We start from the raw sequence: 26082 nt of genomic DNA, 5'->3' as shown, positions 1-26082 counted from the left end.
CCCTTCCAGTCCTACACTTCTATGACTCTATGATTCATAAGCCAAGTTTTTTAAAATCCCATTTTATAAGGAATATCGATCAGTATTTAATATTTTGGTGTTGAGTGATTATTTTTGCATTATAAGAAAAATAGCATAATCAAGAATAATAAATTACATTAGTGCTTTTAAATATATATCATATATTCAGGGCATCAAGTACAAAGGAGATAACTACATCCCTTGAATGCTAATGAGGAAACTAAAACGGCCCAAACATTTTCATATTCTTTAAACACCTGATTTTGCTTCTGATTGGCTTGCTCTTTTTTCCATAGATGGTAGAAACAAAAGTTTGTCTTGTAATGTATTATGGTTTTAGCTAGATACTGCCATTACTATTATGGAAAGCAGTCTAATGTGTGGAAAATATAGAATGTATCCTAAAAAGTTTTAAAGGTTTGGGGTAATTTGTTGCATTCCCTATTAAACTGTTGTAGTACTCTGACATATATGATGTACAGTAATTCCTTGCATTCTATAGAAAATAAATATCTTTTTAATGGAGTGGCCAGGTCATAAATAACAGAGGAGTGAATAACGCAACATGTGAGTTACAACTGCTCCATTAATTTTGCTCATTAATGAAGCTGTAACACTTTCAAGAACCGACATCAAATATTGACAACATTTAAGTTTTCTGCTGTATGTCAGGAAACAGAAAATAAGCATTGGATCAATAGTCAAGCTGACACTAGCATTTTAAAATCAAACTAAGACCCTGATCCTCCAAGCAGGATCCAGTAGGTAGGCCCTGAGACACCTATGGAGCCCTACTGGCTTCAGTAGCATAAGCATCTATCCATGCAGCTCTAGTTGCAGGACTGAAGCCCCAGTTTTTCTGATTATCACTTTGAGCTACAGTTTAACTATTAATTGGTCAAAAGCTAATGTGTTCTGTTTCCCCCCTTACATAATATCCATTGTAATCAAGCACTCAGTTATCCCAAGAGAGATTTGGATTTACTGGGTAGGCAGAAAAGATCCTGGGACACATCTGGATTGGGAAAATTGTTTCCCATCTAAAGAACTACGTTTGGAAAACTGTGTTTTGTCTGAGCAGTCAGAATCCTGTTTAAGAGGTGTCACTATACTTACTTCCATCAGAAATAGAACCGAATAGGAAGTAATAATTAGGAAATAATCATTGCTCTGTGGTGACAGTACTAACTTTAAAACAAATATTCACGATTTAAAAATTACTGCATCTTTTCACAGATGAAAATTAGAATATGCTAAATCTAACCTCGTCTAGCACTTACTTTACTTTTGTTTCTGATGCTAGGTTCCCGAATTATGGTTACAATATTTTCCCTAAATATAAGTAAACTAACAGCTTTTGTTGTCATTATATTGGGATCATACATTGTCATTTTCTTTACTTTCCAAGGGAGTGGTTACATTAACTACTATGTAAAAATTTTATTTTATTCAAATTTATACTATCGAAGACTATCTTTCACTTGGGGCTTTTCTATCTCTCACTTGATGGAAAAGTGTGGGAATAGACCTAGTATTTCCTTCTCCCTCATATTCCCGAGAAAGGGTCACCAAAAGGGCTTTGGTATGGGAATCCTTTCACATCACCTTTGAGCTCTATACAAGGTGCCTATCTGTTGGCAAGTACTAGCAGTTACTTACCTCAGTTCATTAGAGGGTGGAATTTCTCTCACATGCTCACTCTTATTTTGTATGCTATGAATGCATAGTGAAATCTAAGGTGCTAGCCCGAATACGGTGATACCTTTGGCAAATAAATGTTTTTGAGAGGAGGGCGAGATTTTATCATAAAAAGGACTCCTATTCATTTTCATTAGTCAAAAACATACTCTTTATACATTTATATGGCACTCTGGCAGTTATCCTATTTGAATTATAGGATACAAATACCTGAATTATTTGCAGTCAAAGGAGGGCACTATTCAGGCCTTGAAGCATGGATATTAAAGTGTACATATGGATCCAAATAAAATTACTACTATCAGACTTGTCTGAAACATTCAGATCAGAAATGGAGAATACCCTATTAGATCATTAACCCATCCCCTCCCAAAGTAAGATTGTTTCTACATTCTATGTAAGTGTTATCTTGAAGCAATAGCGGGACGTATACCATCCTCTGCAAAGAGGAGATAGGATGAATCAGCTGAGCAGTGTTATGTCAGCAGAGGGCAGTGTGATGAATCCCTTGAGGGTGAATTTGCTTCTATTCTTTCCCTCCTACTCAGAAGATGCTCCAGAGTGACTGGAAGGGCAGTTGGTGAGGAGTGGGTCGCAGAGGTAGGATGTCTGGGGGTCCTGAGGACAGTGGTGTGGGAGGCAAGTAGTGGAGTGTACATTGGGAGATACCAGCTGTTAGAGCCATAGGCTCAGCTTTTTCAAGGTATGTAGTGTTGCTGCACTCAATTTCAAAGGGAATTTAGGTACTTAGAAGTCCTTTTGAAATGGAGATGTAGGCTCCTATATTAGTTTGGCATTGCAACACTGAGCACAGTGATGCCTAGATACTTAAAAATCTAGGGCAGGGGTGGGCAAACTTTTTGGCCCGAGGGCCACATCTGGGAATAGAAATTGTATGGCAGGCCACGAATGCTCACAAAATTGGGGTTGGGGTGTGAGAGGGGGTGAGGGCTCTGGCTGGGGGTGCGGGCTCTGGGGTGGGGCTGGGGATGAGGAGTTTGCGGTGCAGGAGGGTACTCCGGGCTGGGACTAAGGGTTTCGGACGGCAGGAGGGGAATCAGGGCTGGGGCAGATGGTTGGGGCACGTGGGGAAGCTCAGGGATGTAGGCTCGGGGTGGCGCTTACCTTAAGCAGTTCCCAGAAGCAGCAGCATGCCCTTCTCCCACTCCTACACAGAGGTGCGGCCAGGCGGTCTGCACGCTGCCCTGTCAACAGGCACTGCCCCCACAGCTCCCATTGGCCACACACACGGAGAGCCCTGGCTGCCCCTATATGTAGGAGCCGGAGGGGAGCCATGCTGCTGCTTCCGGGAGCCGTGTGGAGCAGCTCCCGACCCTGCTCTCCGGCTGGAGCACCAGAGGGGGGCCATGCCACTGCTTCTGGAAGCTGTGTGGAGCAGCCTCTGACCCTTCTTCCCGGCTGGAGCGGGTCAGGCCCCAGACCCCGTTCCCCAGCAGGAGTTCGAGGGCTGGATTAAAATGGCTGGCAGGCCGAATCTGGCCCGTGGGCCGTAGTTGCCCACCCCAGATCTAGGGCATAGTGCCTAATGCTTGGAGTACCTGGAGCACTGGGTCTGTGTTTGCAGCAGCCTAGCGTGTTTGGCTCAGCAAGACAGAGTACTGAAGTCCCAAGCTGGCAGGGAAAATGGGCTCAGAGGTAGTCTCAGCACATCAGGTGGCAGTCCCAAGAGGGTCTCTGCGACCGAACCTGTCACACTTGTATTTTAGCACCCCTGGCCGTCACTATCTCCCCACACACCCTCCATCACCCAACCCCTGCTGCCTTCCCGGGCTCCTCACAAACCCCCATCATCCCCAGCCCCTGCTGCTTCTCCCTCCCCTTTATCCTGAATTCCCTTCCACAGACTCATACCCTAGAATCCTTGCCTCTTGACCATATGGCCCACCCATAAGGCCAGACCTGTTAACACATGTTGTAAGAAGCCACTTAAAATGAAGTGGTAAATTTAACACCTTTGCAGTTGTAGGACAAAGGAGGGTTAGTAGGTCACAAACTGTTGTAATGAGCCACAAAACCAGCGTCTCTGTTGAGACCATGCATGTCTAGCAAACATGTCCCCATGTTTGTCTTCTGAAGGTTTCCTTTGAGGACAATGACTAATAGGTCAGATAACACTGATCTACAGCCACAATGCTTCTGAAATAAATGTAGTCAAACTTTACTAATTCTGGGTCACTGAGAACGAAAATGATGCTTAAAATTGTTGATTGGCTCTAGTTTTCAAGATATGCTATTGGGTCAGTATATACGACCCTTGACTGGGAATGGCGGAGGATAAGTGAGTTATAAAGGGAAGGGATCTCAATTTAAACCAGAAATGACTAAAATACATCTTTGATTGGATCTATGAATAAATCTATGACTGGGTTTGGACAGTACTTGCTTTCTAGGCAAAACAATGAATGATGCAATCTGAAGCTGGTATTGCGTCATACACAATATGAATTGCATCATGTTATTCCTAGAAGTCATGGATGATGCAATCATAATGAAGCTTACATCACTCTGCTGAACAAATTGCCCTATATCAGCTCTAGAAATCATACAGTGTCGTGCTCTCTTATTTGTCAGTGTTTGATTTTTCAAAGGGACATTTCTGTTTAGCCAAAGTGAGCAGAGATGCCTCGTACTTGTGTGAACAGTGCAGATAACTTCTGCTATGTTTGTGGTGAAGTGATTTTTGCATCACAAAAGCGCAGTATAACCACTATGGTTAAGAAAGCTTATCACCTTTATTTTGGCTGCAAAATTGGAGATCAGGACAAGAGGTGGGCCCCACACATATGCTGCAACATATTTCTGCAACAAATCTTTGCCAGTGGTTGAGCAGGAAAAGGAAATCTATGCCTTTTGCAGTGCCAATGATTTGGAGAGAGCCAACAGATCATACCAGCAATTGTTACTTCTGCATGGTGCCTCCAGTTGGGAAAGGTGTGTCAAAGAAGAAAAAAAGTGGACTGTGCATTATCCAAACATTCCATCAGCTATACGCCCAGTACCCCACGGAGAAGGACTGCCGGTTCCTGATGCACCAGAATCATTCTCACTTGAGTCAGACGAGGAAGAAGAAGAGGATGAAACTTCTGGTCCTGAACCATCAATGTCACAGGACCCACATTTTCTTCCATCCTCCTCCTCTGAACCACACCTCATAACACAAGGTGAACTGAATGACCTTGTCAGGGATTTGGAACTACCCAAGAGTAAGGCAGAGCTGTTGGGCTCCAGACTACAGCAGTGGAATCTCCTGGCAAGTGATGTTAGGGTTTCCTTGTTCCATGACCGTCAAAAGGATCTTGTCCCATTCTTCTTCATGGAAGGTGATCTTGTAGCCTGCAACAACATCGATGGTGCGATGGCAGCCCTCAACATCGTTTACGATCCAGATGAGTGGAGACTGTTCATTGATTCATCGAAGACGAGTCTTAAAGCTGTTTTACTGCATAATGGCAATGTTTTGCCATCAATTCCAGTTGGTCATGCAGTCCATATGAAGGAAACCTATGACAATATGAAACAACTTTTGAGGTGCATAAACTATGACCAACATCAGTGGCAGCTTTGCGGTGATTTGAACGTTGTTGCTCTCTTGCTTGGTCTGCACACTGGATACACAAAGTACTGCTGTTTTCTCTGCGAATGGGATAGTCGTGCAAGAGATTCCCACTACATCAAGAAAGATTGGCCACTCCGACAGTCATTGGAGCCTGGGAGGAAAAGTGTTCAGCATCCACCACTTGTTGAATCAAGGAAGATTTTGTTACCACCCTTACACATCAAGCTGGGTCTGATGAAGAACTTTGTCAAGGTCATTGACAAAACACAAGCAGCTTTCAAGTACCTCTATGGAAAATTTTCAAGGTTAAGTGAAGCTAAGATAAAGGAAGGTGTCTTTGTTGGTCCTCAGATTCGTGAACTTCTTTGAGATGATGCATTTGACCATGCACTGCGTGGCAAGGAAAAGACGGCATGGAAAGCCTTCCAGTTAGTGGCAATACATTTTCTTGGAAACAACAAGGCAGACAATTACAGGTTGTTGGTGGAAAACCTCCTCAAGGCATACAAAAGTATGCCTTGAGTGCAACATGTCACACTAAAGATACATTTTTTGCACTCTCATCTAGATTTTTTTCCACCGAACTGCGGAGCAGTGAGCGATAAGCACGGCGAGCGATTTCACCAGCACGTTGCAACAATGGAGAAATGCTATCAGGGCAAATGGAGCCCATCAATGCTTGCAGACTATTGCTGGACAGTGACAAGAGATGCTCCATTTAATGAATACAAGAGACAAGCCAAGAAGCGTCGAGTAGACACTGAATAGGACTAAACTATGTACATAATAGTTTTTTGCCTTTTGTTTCATAATAAATGTTATTTATATAACCCTTTTGCTGATTTTTAAAGTGTTACATAAACAGGACAGGTGAAATATTATCATGTAAAGCAACCATAAACACATGAAAAGACCTAGGTTTACAATTTATGATTAAAACTCTACTATCTACACAATATACATAGACATAAAATGTAAAAACTTAAATATCTTAGAAACAGTAGACAATCAATTGTTTTAATTGTCATATTTGAATTCAGCACATCAAAATACATAATATATAGCACATTTTATCTCTGAAGCAGACGACTTCTCAAAAATTGTAGACCAGTGTAATGAGTGATCATACTGTGAAAAGTGTTCACCTGTGGGTAATAGGGTGATTTTGTCTTTTACCGTTTTTCTGAGAGAGTTCATTTGAGAGCGGGTTTCACGTACATGGTTGTTGTGTGGGCATATGATGCATTGGATGAGGTACACCACATGTTGTGATAGGCCCATGGATCTTAAAAGGTATGTTGTGGGAGGGGTATTGATCATTGTAGCAAGAGAATTAAGTGTCCAACTCCCACTGACTTTCAATAGGAGTTGGAAGACCAACTCTCAGAAATCTAAAATGTGTGTGTATTAAATCAGACTAAAACCTACATTTAATCATATAACATTGGAGAGTCTTCAATTTATTTGCACTGTGTGGGAAGACTCTCATTCATGGGAATGTCCTTTCATCTGCATATTAGAACAGTAGACTTCATTGCCCAAAGTTTAAGTCTAATATAGATATTTTTGAACTTACTGAAATAGATAATGTGTTCCCTGGTTGAACAGAGAGAAAAGAAGGGGAAGATCAAGATACTTTGACCCTAGCTTGACGTTCGTGTGTCACCCCTTTGATTAACAATTTGGCAGAGATATTGAGTAAAATTCTGTACAAACTTATACCTTGTGTGAGCCCACTGAAATCCATGGGATCACATGGAATAAAAGTCATAGCAGAACTTGGCCCACTGAGAGTTAGAAAAAACATTCTCTCCATATTTGTCTAAGACTCTTGGCTGAAATGTGAAGGCCTTTAAATGCTCTGGACTCTTAACAGTTATTATTAACAAAATGTGAGTTATTCTGAATAACACTTTACTGGAAGCATATCTTGAAACATATTAATGATTTTATTCAATATCTTAATGGAATAAAACTAAGCAAAATTGATGTTTTTAATTGATTTCCTATCTGAATAACACAGTTAGAGGAGGAGGCAGACTCAGGATTCTAGCCAGAAAACTATTCTCAAGTGAGCAATCACTCACAGCCCATAACTTGGCACGGTATGCCAGTTGGGAAGTCACTTTGGCCTAAAAACTGACAGGCCTGGTTTTTGGCTTTAACCCTGTATCTGTAATAGAATCATAAAATTCCATCTAAAGATTTCATACTATAAACTATCATAATATCAACTTTATCATCATCTGTGTGAATTTTCCAAGAATTGGATTTAGAAAACCAGATTTTCAAGTATAATAACTAGTGTTTTTAATTTTATTTTATGGTCACAGAACTAAGAAACTCAAACTCTTAGGGCAAGTCTACACTATCAGTTTAGTCAATCTAACTTATGTCGCTCAGGGGTGTGAAAAAGCTCCCTGCTCCCCGAGCGATGCAAGTTTCACGCTGTCCACACTGGTGCTATGTTGGCCGGAGATGCTCTCCAGCCAACATACCTCCTGCTTCTTGCCAAGGTGGCGTAATTATACTGACGGAAGAATGCTCTCCCCTCGGCATAGCGCGTCTTCACCAGATGCGCTACAACAGCGCAGCTGCATCAGTGCAGGTGCGCCGATGTAGCACTGTACTGTAGACTTGTCCTTAGAGTCGCAAATAACTAATTTTTCCAGCCATATCTCCTCAGGTTGCAAATTTGTCCACTCTGATAACAAAAATAGTAACCTATATTGCTTAGTTTAAGGAAAACGCAGTTACTGCATGAAATGGTGGTAATACTTCAAAAGATGGTACTCTTCCTTCTGCATCTGTACTGAACCAATGCCTCATTATAGTGCTACAGGCCACAGTATTGCTGGAGGTTCCATCTTTTGGATAAGATGAAAAACTGAGACTCTTGCTTGTTGTGGTTATTAAAGATCTGATGACACTTTTCTAAATGGAGTCCTGATTATAGCTCAAGTTGGTAATTACTAGGGCTGTCAAGCGATTAAAAAAATTAATCACGATTAATCACACAATTAAAAAAATTAATTGTGATTAATTGCACTGTTAAACAATAGAATAATATTTATTTCAATATTTCGGACGTTTTCTACATTTTCAAATATATTGATTTCAATTATAACTTGGAATACGTAGTGTACAGTGCTAACTTTATATTTATTTTTTATTACAATTATTTGCACTGAAAAAAAAGAAATAGTATTTTTCAGTTCACCGAATACAAGTACGATAGTGTAATCTCTTTATTATCAAAGTTGAACTTACAAATGTAGAATTATGTACAAAAAATAACTGCATTCAAAAATAAAACAATGTAAAACTTTAGAGCCTACAAGTCCGCTCAGTCCTATTTCTTGTTGTCAGTCAGTCAATCGGTCAGACAAACAAGTTTGTTTACATTTGCAGGAGAGAATGTTGCTTCAGGTGACATTGTGAACAAGAAAGTGAAACAGGTGTTCTCATTGCACTGTTGTAGCCAGTGTTGCAAGATATTTACATGTCAGATACGCTAAAGATTCATATGTCCCTTCATACTTCAACCACCATTCCAGAGGACATGTGTCCATGCTGATGACAGGTTCTGCTCGATAACAATACAAAGCAGTGCGGACCAACGCATGTTCATTTTCATCATCTGAGTCAGATACCACCAGCAAAAGGTTGATTTTCTTTTTTGGTGGTTTAAGTTCTGTACTTTCCACATCAGAGTGTTGCTCTTTTAAAACTTCTGAAAGCATGCTCCACTCCTCATCCCTCTCAGATTTTGGAAAGCACTTCAGATTCTTAAACCTTGGGTCATGTGCTGTAACTATCTTTAGATCTCACATTGGTACCTTTGCATTTTGTCAAATCTGCAGCGAAACTGTTCTGAAAACGAATAACATGTGCTGAGTCATCATCCGAGACTACTATAACATGAAATATATGGCAGAATGCGGGTAAAATAGAGCCGGAGACATACAATTCTCCCCCACGGAGTTCAGTAACAAATGTAATTAACACAGTATGGAAGCATGTCCTCTGGAATGGTGGCCGAAGCATGAAGGGGCATACAAATGTTTAGCATATCAGACAAGTCAATGCCGGCAACAAAAGTCCCACATGAACCCTGGTTCTCACTTTCTGGTAACACTGTAAATAAAAAGTGGGCAGCATTATCTCCTGTCAATGAAAACAAACTTGTTTGTTTTAGCGATTGGTTGAATGAGAAGTAGGACTGAGTGGACTTGTAGGCTCTAAAGTTTTGCGTTGTTTTGTTTTTGACTTCAGTTATGTAACAAAAAAAATCTACATTTGTAAGTTGCACTTTCATGATGAAGAGATTGCACTACAGTACTTGTATGAGGTGAACTGAAAAATACTGTTTCTTTTATCATTTTACAGTGAAAATATTTATAATAAAAATAATAATATAGAATGAACAGTATTTGTATTTTGTGTTGTAACTGAAATCAATATATTTGAAAATGTAGAGAAACATCCAAAATATTTAATAAATTTCAATTGGTATTCTATTGTTTAACAATGTGATTAAAATGGCGATTAATCACAACTAATTTTTTTTTAATCCCATGAGTTAACGGCTATTAATCGACAGCTCTAGTAATTACATTCTACTGCCTCAATTTCCTGTATTTTATTTGGAAAAAATAATCCTCATTTCCCTTGATAAAAACTGTTGTATAGCACTAAGTGCAGAAAAGCTGCCATGTTCTATGGAAGAGATACATATATTTCAGTGGCATGTAAGTGATGCTTATCTACTCTGATATAGGAACTCCTTAATGCCACCTGGCAAGAGGGATACAGGAATGTCCTGATTCTGGTATGTAGATTCTGGGTCAAAGAATGTCATGTGAGGTCTTAAATGAAAGCTAGAGCACACCGGTCATTAATTTCATTGTTAAATGTATGTACAGAGATTAGGTAAGGAGTTATGTGTATATATACCGAAAATACATTTTAGAAGTCTATATCAAGGCAGGGTAGACAAACAGGTTTTCTGTCAGACAAGAAATATTTATTCACCAGTCTCCCTGTTGAGATGTAAATTAAGCATTGTAAGATAACACAATGGCTAGCCATTTACATACAAAGTCAAGACAGCTGTGAAGTCAACAGGTAAGAACACACAGGAAGAACAAGTGATGAGGGGTTATACGGCCTTTGAGTACAGACAATAAACTTTGGGGATATAGACAGAAGGCAAATCAGACAATCCTTTATCCTGCACCTAGGAAGTAAACAGGCAGTGTGTTTACATTCATGACAATGGGATCACAACCAGCCTCGGTTGGAAATGCTGCAGAAGACGTTGGGTGAGATAAGACTTCTTTAGACAGCAGACTAGTCAGTTAAGTTTAGTCTCTAGAAAGCATGTTATGATTTTGTTTTCTATATAACCCTTTGTTTCCATTATTCTTACTCACTATTTCTTGAATCTCTGGTAATAAATGTATCCTTGTTTTCACTATAAATATATCTAAGTGCTGTGATATTAAGCAAGGTGCTGATCCTGAGCTAAATCATACAAACTTTTGCATATACAGTTCCCTTGGGGATAGCCAACCTAGTATTTCTGGGGGTGTTCAGCGGAGAATGGGCTGGACACTACAGGGGCTGCTTCAGAAGGGCTCAGGGACTGGAGTGTACGTATTGTTAACCTACAAAGCAAAGCAAGGGCTAGCATTGCCTGGTAGTGTTAGGGAGCTGAAACGCAGCTTAGCACAAGCAAGTCTTCCTAAGCTGGAGGCAGGGGGATACCTAGATAGCTCACAGTCCTAGGTACCCCAAGAACTGTCACATATACCTACAATACATAAACCCTGATTCTGTAAAAACTTACACACATGCTTATGATGCATGTGAATACTCCCATTAACTTCAGTGGATTACTCACATGTGCAGGACCGGTGCAAGGATATTTTGCGTCCTAGGCGAAACTTCCACCTTCCGCCCCACCCCCCGGAGCATCACTTATTATAAACTTTCAAAAATGAATACTGCATAATATGGCATTGTGCATTAGAATTAATACACATTTGGCTTGAAAATTTATTAATTTCATTATTTAGTCTACATATTTAATAAAAATAAATGAATAACCTGACAGTGTTGACATTGTTATTGTTTTCACTTTGCACAACATTGCATGGATCTTAAAATAAATCACATACATTATACACAATACACTGTCACTTCCTTCCTTCATTCTTTCATATCAAAATCTACTACATTTTATTCTACCTTTATAATATCCAATTATTATTATTAATAAAATTTATAAAATTAGAGTTTTGCATGGTGTCAAGTATCAGGGGGTAGCCATGTTAGTCTGTATCCACAAAAATAACAAGGAGTCTGCCAGCAACTACACACCACACCACAGAAACACTAACCCAGAAACCAGTCCCTGTAGCAAACCTCGTTGCCTACTCTGTCCCCAGATCTACTCTGGCGACACTATCAGAGGACCCAACCACATCAGCCACACCATCAAGGGCTCATTCATCTGCACGTCTACTAATGTTATATATGCCATCATGTGCCAGCAATGCCCCTCTTCCAGGTACATTGGCCAAACCGGACAGTCCCTACATAAAAGAATAAATGGACACAAATCGGACATCAGGAATAGTAACATACAAAAGCCAGTAGGTGAACACTTCAATCTCCCTGGTCATTCTATTACAGATTTAAAAGTCACTATTCTTGAACAAAAAAACTTCAGAAACAGACTTCAAAGAGAAACAGCAGAACTAAAATTCATTTGCAAATTTAACACCATTAATTTGGGCTTGAATAGGGACTGGGAGTGGCTGGCTCATTACAGAAGCAGCTTTGCCTCTCCTGGAATTGACACCTCCTCATCTATTATTGGGAGTGGACTACATCCACCCTGATTGAATTGGCCCTGTCAACACTGGTTCTTCACTTGTGAGGTAACTCCCTTCTCTTCATGTGTCATTATATAATGCCTGCATCTGTAACTTTCAATCCATACATCTGAAGAAGTGGGTTTTTACCCAGGAAAGCTTATGCCTAAATAAATCTGTTAGTCTTTAAGGTGCCACTGGACTCCTTGTTGTTTTTATAAAATTAGAATGGTGGACACTCCGTTATACTGGGGGACTGGGTTTGGTGGGGAAGGGAAGCAGACTGGGTTCGGTCACTGGGAGGATCAGGTTTGACTGGGGAGTGCAAGGGGAGCAGACCGGGTTCGGTCAGTGACAGTGATGGTTCGAGTTTGGCCAGGAATTGGGTTTGATAGGGAAGGGATGCAGACTGGGTTCGGTTAGTGGGGGATTGGGTTTGGCTGGGGAGCAGAAGGGAAGCAGACTGGGTTGAGTCAGTGGGGTATCGGGTTAGGTGGGGAAGGGAAGCAGACTGGGTTCAGTCAGTGGGAGATCAGGTTTGGCTGGGGAAGGGAAGCAGACCAGGTTTGGGTGTGGAGGGGGGAGAGGGCGCAATCTGGGTTTGGCCAGGGGGTGGCGGGTAGGGTAGGATTCAAAGAGCCGCAAGGTGAAATGGGCACTCTCCTCTCCAGTCCCTGGCATGCAGCAGCGGGCCAAGTGCAGTTGTAGCAGGGCAATGGGAGCATGTCGCCTGCTTTGCCTTCATGAGTCCGTCCTGCGCCTGGGCTGGGGAACTGAATGCTGGGCTCTCGCTCCGGCAGGGGGGCGTGGGGCAGGCAGGACTGTGAGGCAGAGTGTGCACGGCCCTCACGTCAAAGCAGGGTCGGGAGGGTAGAAAGCTGGACGCAGGGAGGTGGGTTAAAGCAGCTTAGCCGCCCCTCCACTCAAGAGAGCCCACAGAACTGCCAGCTGTGGCCACCCTCCCTTCTCTCCCCAGGGAGCAGAGCCTCTGCCCTGGAAAACCTGCAGCCCGCTCTCCGAGGAGCATGCCATGTGCAAGCCGGCCCCGCGTTCACCACACTGACAGCACAGCTCAGCCCCACCGGGGGGGTCTTCCCCCCCCAAAAGCTGCTCCACTCTCCTTCTGGCTGCTGCTGTGCAATCTACTACAAGACAGAGGGGCTAGTACTGTAATAATGGACCTACCAACACAGCAATCTGTACAATTATCGATTGACAATCAAAGGACTTCACATGGCAGGAGACAGGAGTCGGAGAGCAATTCACTGGGAGCGTGGTTCTTACCACCTCCTTCTCCCTATAGTCTGAGATCTAATCAAAGGACTTCCCTAATCGCTGGCTTTGAAAATGGCAGGAGAGCAATTCATTGGGAGCGTAGTTCTTATCTACGTCCTCCCTACAGTCTGCGATCTGCAACCTGCGTCTTGATTGCTATCTGGTCCTATTTTTAGGCACCGGCTTTTCGGCGCCCCCCACCCCCACCCCTCCCCAGATCTCGACGCTCTAAGCGGCTGCCTAACTTGCCTAGTGCTTCCACCGGCCCTGCACATGTGTAAAGCTAAGCATGTGTGTCCTTGAAAATTGGGATCATAGTCTATAAAGTACTTTGGAATCCTATATGATGAAAAGTACAATATATATTTGAATTATTGTAATTCATCTACATTTCACAACTGGGGTACAAAGATAGATAAGTTGTTTTTTTTATGCTTGGCAGTTTAATACAGTATTAATACAACTTTATGCCTTACTGCTGTTTCTGCTCCATATTGTATTAATCCCTAGCCTTTGAGGCCATCCTCACATTGTTTCTGGAATCCAAAATGTGAGATGATTTACCTCACATGGAAACTTCTCACTCTAATTTTTTCTTACTCAATTAATGAACACAAATTAATGCATTACTTGAGCTCCAGTGAAATATCTTACAACATCTAAAGCAGATGACAAAGTCTGCTTTCAGTAGTGATTAATGTACAATACCATGACCTTTCAACATTCCTATGTCATCTTTATACTCTGCTCAGTTATATACACATACACACACACCAAAAACCCAATGATTTTTAGCCTGGAACAACAGACCTGACTATTTTCTTCAGTTCTATCATCAGCTAATGTCGTATAGGCCTAAAGTAAGTATGCTTCACTTATCAATTTGCATAGCAAACCTCCTTGGCTTTCCCCAGTCTAATATTCTTCCTCATTAGGATTTTAAGAATAGAAAACATAATTATTATGAAACCATTGGCCTCTATCACAAATGCATGAGACTAGATTAGTTTTTTGACAAGGAATTCAGCTTATGAGCACTTGTTGATACACATCATAAGATGCAACCCTCTGTTGCTTTTTACAGATTCAGACTAACACGGCTACCCCTCTGATACTTGACATCATAAGATGTAGTCTGTTCATATTATCTTAATTCTGTCTACTTATTCATTTCACCTAAATATAAACTCTTAATTTTATTTCTGCTTAGCTGTGGAAACTAACATAAATTAAGGAGATTTACCTCTGCTGCTGAGAAAACTAGAAAGCTGTCAGGTGTTTTATCATCTCCGTGTGTCTTACAACTCTTCAGAAATGCCAGTGCCATAGCATGCCTTTACCAACCACAAACTGAAAGTTGCCTGTTTGGGTTAATTGCCCTCTGAGGATTCATGCGGATAATGAGAGAAGCCATTATTAGTAAAACAACTTAAAAAAAAGTTAAATACCTACAACAGTCTGCCAACTTACACCTTTGTCTGAAATTTATTTTACCTACTGTTGTGAGTTCTCCCTGTTGTTTCTGTGAGTCTTCCACATTGTAAAAAGGAAGGAAGAGAAAAACATTTTTAAATAGGCTAATGTCATTGCAAAAGTACAGAAACTGGCAAGGAGACTCAGGGTCAAGGATAGTACCTGAAATTACTTTAAACATTTCTTTAAATACATAAGTGGATTTCAACTTGCCAGTGACCTGTTGTTGTTGTTGTGTTTGATGAACTGCTCAGTTCTAGCACTGGCAGAGAAAATGCCGCAAACTTTCTGAAGACTACAAAGTACAACGAATGTGATGCTGGTGAAACTGCTCAACATACAGTTCATTATAAATAGAAGAAATGGACAATATATTTCATTTAGACAAACTACTGAAATAAGTTATTTTACATAAAGTAAAACAGGTAATTTCAAATTTCATCTGTAGTCAAGAAAGATCTGCACATACCTCTGTAATAGATATAATCTTCACATAATAAAAGTACCTATTTTCCAGTTTCAGAGCTGACATCCTTATTATGAGCCTGATATTACTTCTATTGAAATCAATGACCATACTATTGGCTTCTTTGGGAGCAGGAGCAAATCTTAAATGGGGTTGACTGTGTCCTGTGAATAACAAACTTTAAACTGCTGAAAATGGACATTGTCAAATAGTTTAGGTAGCACACACAATGGAACTTCATGCTTTGCTCGACTGACCTTCCACACAAGCCAGTGTTTAAAGCAACACTGATCAGAGTCAGAATGTGAACTTGATGGTTAGAGTGAAAGGTAATTGTATCGCTTAGTCCCTCTCATTATGATCTTGATCCAGCAAAACACATAAGCATGAGCTTAACTTTAAGCATGTGAGTAGAGGATCAGACTATATAAAATTATCTTATTTCTCTTAGTATTTGTCACCTGTGCCTCGTATGTTCATTTTTGAAAATTATGCCTGTTTTCAGTGTTTTTTTATTAGGAACTGGAGCAGTAAAATAGAACAAAAACCCCATCAAAATTCTAGGTACCTGTATATGAAAGCTATTAATGGAAAAACTAAAGGCATTTTTCACTTCCACAATTAATTAATAGAAGGTTTAAGTCTAAACATAAGAGACACTTATATTCAGCTGACAAAACAAGTCATCTTCTTAAACAATTCACTTTGGAAATGTCCAATAATAAACTAGACATTTACAGAATTGCATGTCTAGCTTACTAGATGTCTATCCATCTTTCACAGGGGATCCTGGTAGATCTATTATTTCTATAGCTCCTGCCACCCAGGAGGGTGAACTAGATGACCTCTTGAGGTCCCTTTCAGCCCTACTTTTCTATGGTTCTATGACCATATGGCCTGAATTTCCGAGGTGCTCAACACCCAACATTCCCATTTAATTCAGTTGGAATTGTGGGTGCTTGGTACTACTCAAAAATAGGCCTTAAAGTTCCTAGATGTAGCTTCAAACATCTCCTATTTTCTTTTCATGTACTGTTATTTTACTTACAAATAAAAAATGTGAGCACCAATAAATCTCTTCTGGTCCTGAAGAACTTAACACAAAAGATCAACAATGCTGCTGAATGCCAGAGCTGTCCAAGCCTGAAAACCATCTTTGTTTAGAAATCAAGTTACCAAAAGGCAGGGTGCAGTGATTTTAATGAAGAGCTGGGATATGTGTCATTTTTTGAGTGCAGTACCCTGCAGCCTATGCTCAACATAAATGCACTCTACTGGTCCAGTATACGAGTACTACTAGTAGAAATAACAGAAAGACAACACTGTTTCTTTTCAGTGCAGTCCCAAAGGGGCTAAGTATTTAGGACTCAAATGGACGTTTTAAAGATCACCCAGACCAGTAAGGTGTTCTGTCACCACCTGCCCTGTAACCTTGGGTGCCTTTATGCTGTGCAGCTATGGTTCAGGTCCCTGACACCAGCAGCCAGCCCACAAGCACAGTCTGACCCTGGCTTCCACCAGCCTAGTTACTCTTTGAAGGATGACACCAACAGTCCTTTCAGTCCCAAGACTCCCCAAACCCATCCTTCTCAAGTGCTTAACTACCAGACACTCAGACTTTTCCCCTCTGGTTCGTCACCCCAGAAGGTGTAAAACCAGCCTCCATTTATCAGCTCACTTTGGCATATACACTCCACACAGTTTGCACAACAGAGACTTGTTTGAGGTAAAAATAAACTAAAGGTTTATTTAACAGAAAAGCCACAGATTCAAAGATGAAGTAATAAGGGAAGCAAACACACATAAATTACACAGAAACTAAACATAAAAACACAATATCAGGCTTTACGCTTCTATACTAGATAAAATCCCTTTTCTAATACAAGTTACCTATTGCCTTTGAACAGTTTCTTAGTGTACCCCTATCCATAGGGGGATCCACTGTTCACACACAGCCTCCCACCTCCAAGACTGTGCCTCAAGTTATGGATATCTTCAGTTCATACCCCTCCATTTTAAAAAGATTTTTGCAGTTTTTTCCCCGCAGCCACTATAGATATTAAAAGTGGGGAAAACACTTTCCGTTTTTAGTTTTCAAAGACTGGGGTTTTCTTTTCAGTTTCAAGCTGTTCCCATTTGCCTTGATGGTTCCTCAGAGTTTTTTCCTGACCTGGACGATGGCTTCGAGCCAGTCTCATCTAGGGTTGCCAACTGTCTAATCCAGAGTCAGGATCCGGCCCGCGGGACTGTCCTGTCCGGCCTTTGAGCTCCCGGCCAGGGAAGCTAGCCCCTGGCCCCTTCCCCGCAGCCACGCAGGCAGCACTCTGGGCAGCGGGGTTGCACGCTCGGCGCAGCTGCCAGACATGCTGCTCTGAGCTACATGGTAAAGGGGCTGGGGGGGGGGTTAGATAAGGGGCGGGGGATCCTGGGGGGCAGTCACGGGACAGGGAGCAGTGGGCGGTTGGATGGGGCAGAGGTTCTGGGGGTCGGTCAGGGGATGGGGGGGTTGGATAAGCGTGGGAGTACCAGGGGGCCTGTCAGGGGGCGGGGGTGTGGATAGGGGTCAGAGCAGTCAGGGGACTGGGAGCAGGAGGGGTTGGGGTCCCGGGGGCGGTGGGTCCCGGAAGGACAGTCAGGGGACAAGGAGCGGGGGGGGGGGGGGAGGTTGGGAGTTCTGAGGAAGGCGGGAAGAGATCAGATAAGGGGTGGGGGCCAGGCTGTTTGGGGAGGCACAGCCTTCCCTACTCGGCCCTCCATACAGTTTTGCAACCCCAATGTGGCCCTCGGGCCAAAAAAGTTTGCCCACCCCGGTCTAATCACAGAAATCCAAACGTCGTTGCCCTGCCTCCAGCCCCGCCCTTTCCCCCAGGGGGCTCCTGGCTGGAGTAGGGGGTTGGAGTGCAGGAGTGGGTGTGGGGTGTAGGCTCTGGCTGGGAGGTGCTTACCTTGGGCGGCTCCTAGTCAGCGGCACAGTGGGGCTAAGGCAACCTCCCTGCAGTTCCAGCCGCAGGGACGTGCCAGCCACTTCTGGGAGTGGCGCAGGGCCAGCGCAGGCAGGGAGCCTGCCTTAGCCCCGCTGCGCCACCATACTTTCAGCACCTAAAATCTCCCGGTTTGGCTTCAGTAGCCTCCAGGAGATAGGGCGTGAATCCGGAAGACTCCCCACGAAATCGGGAGGGTTGGCAATCCTAGTATGATCTAATTGGGGAGGTAGCACTTCTTTGCCTGATTGCCTCACTGCCCAGTTGTGAGGTGATGCTGAAATTGCACCACAATTACCATTACAATTTTATATATATACATACATACATACATACACACAGACACATTCTTAACCGTGTGTGTGTGTGTGTGTTATATATATATATATAAATAATCATAATGACTATGAAGTTCAGTGCATTACAGCTTTCATTAAAGACTTTACTTGCATATTTTATAGTACAATTAGCACAGTCAGTTGGTTTGGGTTTAAACCTTCAGTACTCCCCTGGGGATGTCTGGACCCTGATTGTCACACCAGTCTTTCAAGTTATCTTCATGTGGAACTCACTGATATTAATGGGAGATACAAGTGTGAAGGGACTGCAAGCTCTCTGTGGGTCCAGGGCCTGTGTGAGGGGAGGAGGTGTCTGAGGGAGACTGCATCTGTGGTCAGGGACATCCACTGTCCTCTAACAAGCCCTTTGGGGAATTTGTGCAATAGGTAATACAGACTCAGACTCTTTTTTTGCCCCCTCAATGCTGTGAAGCCCCCTTCATGGATGTCCCAAAATCAGCTACCCATATGGGAGTCCCTGACAATATGGCTCTGTTGGGCAAGGAAGCCACAGACCTGGCATGGGAGCTGGGGCCTCTGTACCGATGGCTCTGTCTCTATTTTGGAGCTTTCTGCAGGACAGAGGGTAGAACCACTTGCTTCTTTAGCTAGGGAAAAATGGTAAGAGGGCAAAGCCTGGTTCTCCAGTGGCAGAAGAGAGTCCTCAAGCAGTACCACCCATGTTTTCTCTCACGGGTTCTTTTGCAGAAGGCCATAATCTGGCCCCAAGAGTTTTGTAAAGACGATAATGAGAACTCATTAAAATATTATCAATTTTTAAGGGATAGAAAAATATTAATCTGCTGCGTTGAAATAGAAGGGGGGGGGAAATAGAAGGAACCAGAGTAAGTGCTTAGATAACACTAAATCTCTGCTGAAATACTTAGTTTAAAAAGCAAATGGAGAATGAAGAGGCTTGTAAGCAGTCTAACTCATAATACAACTATTATATTTGGTAGAAGGGGTAAATTAAGTGAAGCACTATGAAGTACTATAGGGCATCAGAAAACATACATATAATCCATATTTTATTTATATGCAAACCTGAACATTTGTACCAAGCACTGCATAATACAAAGAGCTAGAAATAAAATGGTAGAGTGGAACAGGGAACCACAGACAAAGTTTGACAGGACCTGGATGCTAGAACAAAAGTCTTTAGGGAAACAGAAGAGAGGTACACAAAAAGACTGGAGCAGACAGAGGATGGGTGTAAGAAGCTACTGGGCCACTTAATCACAATGGTCTCATGAGATTGAATCAAACTATTAAACAGAAGAAGGAAGCCTATGGCAATGGCTGGATTGGTAATGTGAAATTAAAGGTATGTCTACCCCGCAGCCTACAGCGAGCCTCCCAGCCCAGGTAGGCAGATGGACTTGCACAAGTACACTAAAAATAGCAGTGTGAACACTGTGGCTCTGGGGGAGACTCAGGCTACTCACCCGAGTTCAGACCCAAGGGGCTAGGTGGGCTTAAGAACTCAAGCTGCTGCCCGAGCCATTACAGCCACACTGCTATTTTTAGCCTGCTAGCTTGAGCCCTGCTAGTGCACGTCTGTCTACCTGGGCTGGGAGGCTTGCTCCCAGCTGCAGCATAGCCATATCCTATGGGTTCAATTGTGCCTTTGCCACAATCCCTATATAGTGGTCAGCAGTAACTGTGATGTCTCAGGAGCAGAACAGGAAACAGATTGTGACACTCAGAGTCATCATTTGCCTCATGATTTCCTCCTGCTCCACAGGGGTGGATGTAAGCCTGCTCCAGCCCCTAATTCCTGGTGTGGCATATGTCTCCTGTTACAATGGTGCAGCTGGCCTGGCCTGCACGTATGTGGGTGGGGACAGGTGGCACTGGCAATCTGCCCTCTTCCTGCCCATATGTGCAGAGGGTGTAGAGACCCTGTGGGGACTGCTCTCCCATCTGTGCTACTTGTGATATGGGTCGGCAGCATGGGATGCAACCTAGCCCTGAATGGAAAACCATAGGGTTTGGTATCAGAGGGGTAGCCGTGTTAGTCTGGATCTGTAAAAAGCAACCAAGAGTCCTGTGGCACCTTAAAGAGTAACAGATGTATTGGAGGATAAGCTTTCGTGGGTGAATGCCCACTTTGTCAGACGCATAGGGTTTGGGACACTACTAGACATTACCTGTACAATCCTAAAAAATAGCTGAAAGAAAGGAACAGTTTTCATACTATAATGCTACACTATTTAATAAAGTCGCTATGACTCAACCAAGAGGTCACTGATGTTGCATACAAAAAAATTAGTTTTTAAAACTATATAAACTTGACCATATGCATGTAGTTTGAAGCAAATCTTTGTTTCCTTTTCTATAAAAAGGGAGAAAGTTACCCACAGGAATGCTATAAACTTTGATTTCAGTGGGAGCAGGAACAGGCTCCAGATTATTAATTGTTATGTGTATTAAAATAGTGTATGGAGGCTCCATCTGAGCTAGGTCCCCACTGCACTAGGCACTGTACATAGGCCTACTAAGAGACAGTCCTTGCCCTGATGAGCTTACAAACTAAATAGATTAGACAGGCAAGTGTGGGAAAGAGAAGTATTATTAACCTCCCCCCTTTCATAGACGGGTATGAAAGATTAAGTAATTCCCACAAGGGCATTAGAATTTTCTACCAGGAGTTATGAGGGTTTATACTACTCTAGGAATGAAACCCAGCTCTTGAATCCCTGTCCAGTACCTTTAGCACAATACCATTCTTCCTCTCTATATTCATTTAGCTCCTGACCTAAACTAGACAACCTCTGCATCACTAGAAAACACTGCACCTGAGTGTCCCAAATTTCACATAAATAATCACATAAATAAATAAAACACTCAATCCTTGATTATTTTCAGAGACTATTCATTGCCACTTTTAGAACAGAAGTTTTAACAATTTAAAGTCAAATCCCAAATCTCTCTCTGGTCTCAGAAGAAGTCAAGGAAAACAGCCCTGAGAAACTGTTACAGAAAAGACCCTGATTCTCCAGTGCCTTGAACCTTGTGCAGTCATTTATACCTGTGCAAAATGGAACTGAATCACTATCATTTTGAATTAGTAGCATTTTACATTCACTTTGCACACTAGGTGCAAGACAGTGCAGAATCAAGCCCATAGACTGCAAACTCAACACTATTTTTCTTTCTTATTAACATAAAAGACATAATGAACATGAGCAAGGCTGTTTACACAGTCTAATTCCATAAACAGCCTCCACAACTTCCAGACGCTAGTTATTTTTATGCCTCTACGATGTAATTAATCTATTTATGCTGGTGGTGTGATGATCCAGTTATTGGGTACTATGCATGCAGTACTGATAGACTGCTTCATAGCTAAACATGCATTATTAAAAAGGAAATAAAAATGCATTAGCCTGCTTATTTCCAAACAATGTTTTTAATAACAAACAGTGGTTGAAGCAGAAATATTGTCTCATTTTGTATTTTTAACCAACAAAGAAAATGCTCTGGGACAAATTAAAACAGTGGTAAACAGATAGATTTACACAAACACATACGTAAACTCTGGGAGCAGGTATGTTTAAGGAGGACATCTCTTCATTACCACACTTTGGAATAATGGTTAGAAGTACATGCACAAATTATGAGAGGGAATGAACCAGTCCTCTCTTATGTGCAGAGGGGTGGAAAAACGCACAAGTACTGGCCAAAGCCAATGGAATAGGGGAAAATACACTGTATACAATACACTTCATGACCCTGCTCATGAAACTTGCAGAAACCTCCTCTATGGGTATTTCTAAACTTGAAGCTAGGGGTATGGTTCCCATCCCAAAGAGACATACCCATGCTAACTCTCATCAAACTATTGTGCTAAAAATAGCATGCAGCCATGGTAGCATAAGTGGAGGGGCAGGTTAGCCACCCTGACAATGTGCCTATGATTTCTGATGGACACGTACTTGGGGCAGCTAGCCTGTCCTGCTGCTCATATTGCCACAGCTACATTTTATTTTTTAGCACGCTAGCGTGATGACACCTAGGTATGTCTCCTCGAGCCGGGAATCACACTCCTAGCTCCACAGGTAGATGCAACCTGTTTGTACAGAGGCAGGGATGGCAGGGTAACTTTCTCACAGGGAATGATGGTGTGGAATGTAATGCATATTGAATTGAAAATGCTAACATCAACCTTATCTTACATACAAATGCCATGCGCACACTGAAACTGCTCTGAAAGGACGCTTGTACTGTCAGGAGACCAAGGGATACTAGGGTGTGCTACTTCTTTTTTGCCTCTCACCCCTGGAGTTTTCACTGTAGGCTCTGGGAGCATTCCCCCATTTCTGAATGTCTTTTGGAGGCTACACTCTCTGATAGCAAGGGCTGGATTTGTCCACCACAGTACAAACAGAACGATCATTCAGGAACTCTGAGTTTCAACTTGCAGAATTTCCATTCCCCTCTATGGGTTTTTCCCAAGGAGGGGATGATTTGGCTCTATAATTTGAACACCACCTACTCTGACTTTTTTCTCAAGGGCGTAGAAACTTTTTGAGCATCAAAGCAAATTCTCTGTTTTGCAGTTAAGTGGGTGACTCATTTTACTATTAGCATGTGGGCATAGATAAGAAAAGAATGAAGTTTTCACACAAGTTTCTAATATTCTTATGGCATGACATGTCTTCATGTGCATATGAGGAACATTTGACAGCTTATATTTCTTCAGATCCCAAGTCAACAAAAATAACAGTAGCCACCATGAGCTGTATTCCCAGAACAACATTGTCAGTAACTTGCAATGCTGATATGAGAATTCAGGTCAAAAATACTTTCAGTTTCACTGTAGAGAAATGCCACATGTAATCTTTCAGATCTCATTTCTTTTTAAAAAATTCTCCCCAAGATTTGTTGTACTGGCTTGAAATTACTACTATAATTCTAATGTAATCTCACTGATTAGTGTTACTGGAGAAGCTGCCTGTAGAAGTCACATTTAGAATCATATAGTAGCATTGTGATATACACAGAGATATAATGTGTCCCAAAGACCAGATAATTGCTAATGTGAGATTTTCATCATAATGGCTACAGCTTTTGCAAACAGCACATCTTTAAACAAAACCCACGCAAATACAATTGCTTTGCTCGAAGCTAAACCAAATTACTTATAGTAATACTGTAAATCCCAGAGCCTTTGCTCAACATGTTAAACTTACCTACCAATAGAAAAGAATGAAACAGAAAATTAGAGATCACTTTTCACTGTGGGCTTGTGATGGGGTGTATAAACCCTGCACTAGAATTGAAGAGGTTAAAGAGCAACTCTGACCAGTTGCACCTGCAGAGTATGCACCAGCTAGAGGTGGAGCTTAAAAGGGAGCCAATCAGCTCAGAAGTGGCCTGGCAAGTCAGGAAGAAGGACCTGCCTTGGGAGTGCCTGAAGAAAGATGCTGCAGAAACCATCTCCGGTGGTGTGGGGGCCTGCCTAATGATCCCAGAGGGGCTGAAGGTGCAATTGGTACCTTTTCTCTTATTACTTAGTGACAGACTGAAAGCCTTTGACAAAAGAGTGGGTGGTAGGAAGTGGCTCAAGGAGGCAGCCTTAAGGCACTCCTGGGTGCTGGACATTTGGTAATGCTTATAGGTAAGGCTACATTTTAGTAGTAAAAGTCATGGACAGATCACGGGAGTAAACAAAAAATTCACGGTCCGTGACCTGTCCATCACTTTTACTATATACCCTAACTAAAACTTGGGCAGGGGAGACCACGGGTGTTCTGGGGGGGGAGGTGGTCCAGGAGCTCTGTGGGTGCTAGGGGGGCGGGCCAGGACCCCCGCTGGTGCTGGGCTGTGTGTGGACAGGAAGTGGCGCACAGCCCAGGATCCCCGTGGGGGCTGGAGGCTGGGCGGTGGCGTGTGGCCCGGGGACCTGCTGATGCTACGGGGAAGGTGGGCAGCACACGGCCCGGGACCCCTGATGGTGGTGGGGCTGACAGGCTCCCTACCTGGCTCTGTGTGTCCCGCAGCTCCTGGGGGAGGGAAAACCGGGGGGCTCCATGCATGCTGCTCCCGCCACAAGCGCCAGCTCCACAGCTCCCATTGGCCAGGAACCACAGCCAATGGGAGCTGTGGGGGCGGGGCCTGTGGGCACAGGCAGTGCGCAGAGTCCCCTGGCCTCTCCACCTAGGAGCTGCAGGGACATGCCGGTGGGAGCTGGAGAGCCCCGAACCCTCTGCTCCTAGCCCCCTCTCACACACCCAAACTGCTGCTGCCGGCCCAGGAGCTGCCCAGCTTGGGCAGCCCCTGAGCCACACCAGCTGCTGCACAAGTCACAGAGGTCACGAAAGTCACGGAATCTGTGACTTCCAATGACAGACACGCAGCCTTACTTATAGGCCCTGTGTTGGACTTCAGTGGAGTGGGAGGGCCTGGACTCCACTGCCAACTCTCCACCTCATTAAGAAAGGCACAAAACCCCTCACCTTTTAGACTCACCCCTGGGGTACAAAAAGAAGGACAGGATTAATACCTTTTGCAAACCCTGGCTGGGATTTGACACTTGTGAGGTGGGCGGTGTCAACAGCCACACCCCATATCTCCCTGGAAACCCTGTCAGACTGGAGGGAGAGAGGACTGAGTTGTAACCTGACTGGAGGGTTGAGTCAACCCACAATAAAAGATAGATTAACACCAGATGTGAGGGTGGTCTAGGGGAAAGAGTAGAGCCTAACTCCCTAACCACTGTGCAATGGCACCTGCAAACACCATCCCCCACTCATCATGTTCTCTATAACTATGGTGGTTGCAAAAGTGTCCACTATCAAATTACAGCAACCTCTTAATCACAAAATATATCAACATTCTTGAATGGGCATAAACCTCTAATACTAAATCATGATGCACATCCAATACTTTATCTGTTGAGAGTATCTCTCCATCTTGGATAGTTCTAACCTATTTATCCCCACAGGATGAGTCCTGTGCAGTTTATTAGGCCTTGGCTACACTTACCCGCTAGTTCGACGGCTGGAAATCGAACTTCTGGGTTCGACTTATCGCGTCTAGTCTGGACGCGATAAGTCGAACCCGGAAGTGCTCGCCGTCGACTGCGGTACTCCAGCTCGGCGAGAGGAGTACCGCGGAGTCGACGGGGGAGCCTGCCTGCCGAGTGTGGACCAAGGTAAGTTCGAACTAATTCGAACTAAGGTACTTCGAACTTCAGCTACGTTATTCACGTAGCTGAAGTTGCGTACCTTAGTTCAAATTAGGGGGGTAGTGTAGACCAAGCCTTAGAAAGCACTAACAATGTCCAAGGTTATTACCCCCCTTCCCTGGTGGATATTTTAGTTTGGTTGCATTTTACTGATTCTTTTAATCTCATGCACTGTAAACT

At 42.9% G+C, this 26082-nt stretch overlaps 1 protein-coding gene across 6 annotated transcripts in view; it reads right to left on the bottom strand.

Annotated features, from left to right (window-relative positions):
- PCGF5 (polycomb group ring finger 5) overlaps positions 1–26082 on the bottom strand; it is a 106499-nt gene that overhangs the window by 62289 nt on the left and 18128 nt on the right. For 2 of the 6 annotated variants that reach the window (XM_065552063.1, XM_042856823.2), the window contains exon 3: positions 14696–14833. The exons of the other annotated variants lie outside the window; for them this stretch is intronic. The gene's annotated coding sequence lies outside the window, so the exon portion shown is untranslated. The remainder of the gene's footprint in view (positions 1–14695; positions 14834–26082) is intronic. 6 annotated transcript variants of the gene reach the window in all.

The sequence above is a fragment of the Chrysemys picta genome, chromosome 7 (genome assembly GCF_011386835.1).
Source record: "Chrysemys picta bellii isolate R12L10 chromosome 7, ASM1138683v2, whole genome shotgun sequence".
Lineage (NCBI taxonomy): Eukaryota > Metazoa > Chordata > Testudines > Emydidae > Chrysemys > Chrysemys picta.
This window is presented reverse-complemented; position numbering and strand designations above follow the sequence as displayed.